General features: G+C 37.4%; 1 pseudogene; it reads right to left on the reverse strand.

The window, feature by feature from the left end:
• Positions 1 to 267: 267 nt before the first annotated feature.
• Positions 268 to 1,062, reverse strand: LOC148296300 (secreted RxLR effector protein 161 pseudogene; annotated as a pseudogene).
• Between the last annotated feature and the right edge of the window lie 1,638 nt (positions 1,063 to 2,700).

Below are 2,700 nucleotides of genomic sequence, written 5' to 3' on the forward strand. Positions count from 1 at the left end.
AAGTCATGGTTATGTTCGCATATATCAGAAGTGCTAAACTGTGAAGTATCATTCCTGATATATGAATGGTCCACTTTATAACCACTTAGTGGTTTAACTTTAATGCTCAATATATATAAAGAGCTCCTTAATATTTATAAACAATCCTTACTCATATTGCAAAAATTCAACAGAATCAGAGTCAAAATATTCATTCATATTGTCAAATAACATGAAAACACAGTACCAAAACATTTAAAATAAGAACATAGTCTAAAACACCTCCCACTAAAATAAGGCATCTTCAAAGCTTGACAACACTCCCATATTGTTGACATGCCTATGAAAAACTAAATTAGGCACTGCCTTATTTAATGGATCAACTATCATTTCTGTAGTGCTTATGTAATCGACATTTATTTCACCATCTCTGACTTGTTCCCTAGCAGATAGGTACTTAACTTTCATGTGTTTGACTCCTGAGGATTGCTTGTTATTTCTACAGAAGAAAACTGTTGCTTTGTTATCACAGTACAACTGAATTGGTCTTTCTATGGAACTTACTATCCTCAAATCATGTATAAAATTCTTAAGCCAACTACTATGGTTTGCAGCCTCATAATAAGTTATAAATTCTGCATACATGGTAGACGTAGCTATTGTTGACTGCTTCACACTCTTCCAAGCAACAGCTCCACCTCCCATCATAAAAACAAAACTAGAAGTTGATCTAGCTGTGTCTGCACATCCTGCAAAATCTGCATCGCAATAGCCAACTAATTTTAATTCATCTGTCCTCCTAAAAACCAACATGTGGTCTTTAGTCCTTTGCATGTATCTGAGAACCTTCTTGGCAGCTTTCCAATGAACTAAACCTGGATTAGCTTGGTATCTTCCCAAAACACTGATTGAAAAAGCTAAATCTGGTCGTGTACACACTTGTGCATACATGATACTTCCTACAACTGAAGCATATGGCTTGTCTCTCATTTCTGCCTTCTCAAAATCATTCTTCAGACAATCTTCTTGACTCAGCTTATCTCCTTTTGAAATTGGCACTTCTGCTCCATTACTTTGCTGCATATTAAATCTTTTCAACACCTTTTCTATGTAAGCCTTTTGTGATAAACCTAACAGCCCTCGTGCTCTATCTCTATATGAATCTCAATACCTAGGACATAGGAAGCTTCTCCAAGATCCTTCATCTCGAAATTCATAGATAGAAAATTCTTTGTTTCATATAAGAGGCTCTCATCACTGCTAGCAAGGAGAATATCATCTACATAGAGAACAAGAAAGATAAATCTGCTCCCATTGTTCTTTAAGTATATGCACTCATCCAACCTATTCTCAACAAAACCATATGATGTAATTATCTTATGAAACTTCAAATACCACTGCCTTGAGGCCTGTTTCAAACCATAGATCGATTTCTTCAGTTTGCACACTAACTGCTTACTATCTTCTTCTACAAATCCTTCTGGTTGCTGCATAACAATTTCCTCACTCAATTCACCATTTAGAAAGGCTGTTTTTACATCCATTTGATGTAAAAACATGTCAAAGTGTGTCACAAGTGCCATAATGATCCTAAAGGCATCCTTGGTTGAAACTGGAGAGAAAGTTTCAGTATAATCAATCCCCTCTTGCTGTGTGAAACCCTTAGCTACAAGTCTAGCCTTATGCTTCTCAATATTGCCCTTTGAGTCCCTTTTGGTTTTGAACACCCATTTACACCCTATAGGCTTCATTCCTTGCTGCAATTCAACTAACTCCCACACTTTATTGGCTTCCATAGACTCCAATTCACTTTGCATTGCCTTAAGCCATTTTTCAGAATGTTCACTAGTTATAGCCTCCTTGTAACTCATTGGGTCCTCAAAATCACAATTATCAGAATATGTCTCATTCAAATAAACAAAATCTGGCAATGTATTGGCTCTCCTCTCTCTTGTGGATCTTCTAATTTCTTGCTGTTGTGGCTGTGGTTCTATGGGCACGTCCATTTCATTCAATTCTTCTTGTATTTCCCCAACATTTTGGTCTTCATTCCTAAGTTCAATTGGTGCCTCAGGTTGTGACAAAGTTTGAGTTAACTCATAGGTTATGATTGGAATATTGCTTGCATGGCAATTTTCTGCTCCTATTTCTCCCTCTTCATCAAAGGTAAAATTCTTGTTTGCCCCTTCACTATCCTCATCAAACTCTAGAAACTTAGCCTTTCCTGTCTCAACAACTCTATTGGTATAGTTGGGGCAATAGAAACGAAAACCCTTTGATCTCTCTGCATATCCTATAAACCTGCATCTCACAGTCTTTGGATCCAATTTTCCCAAGTTTGGATTGTAAACTTTGGCCTCAGCTTTACAACCCCAGATATGCAGATGGTTTAAGCTAGGCTTCCTTTTGTTCCATAGCTCAAAAGGTGTTTTAGGGACTGATTTACTTGGACACCTATTTAGGATATAATTAGCTGTCTTGACAGCATCTCCCCATAAAAACCTTGGAAGGTCAGTGGTGCAAATCATGCTTCTCACCATATCCTTCAAGGTTCTATTCCTTCTTTCTGACACTCCATTCTCTTGAGGAGTTCCAGGGTTTGTGTATTGAGCAACTATCCCACAATCTTGAAGATATCGAGCCAATGGTGATGGATGTCTGCCTTGCTCATCATACTTGCCATAGTATTCTCCTCCCCTATCAGATCTTAACACTTTAATC

Source organism: Prunus avium, chromosome 2 (genome assembly GCF_965620075.1).
Source record: "Prunus avium chromosome 2, drPruAviu1.hap1.1, whole genome shotgun sequence".
Lineage (NCBI taxonomy): Eukaryota > Viridiplantae > Streptophyta > Magnoliopsida > Rosales > Rosaceae > Prunus > Prunus avium.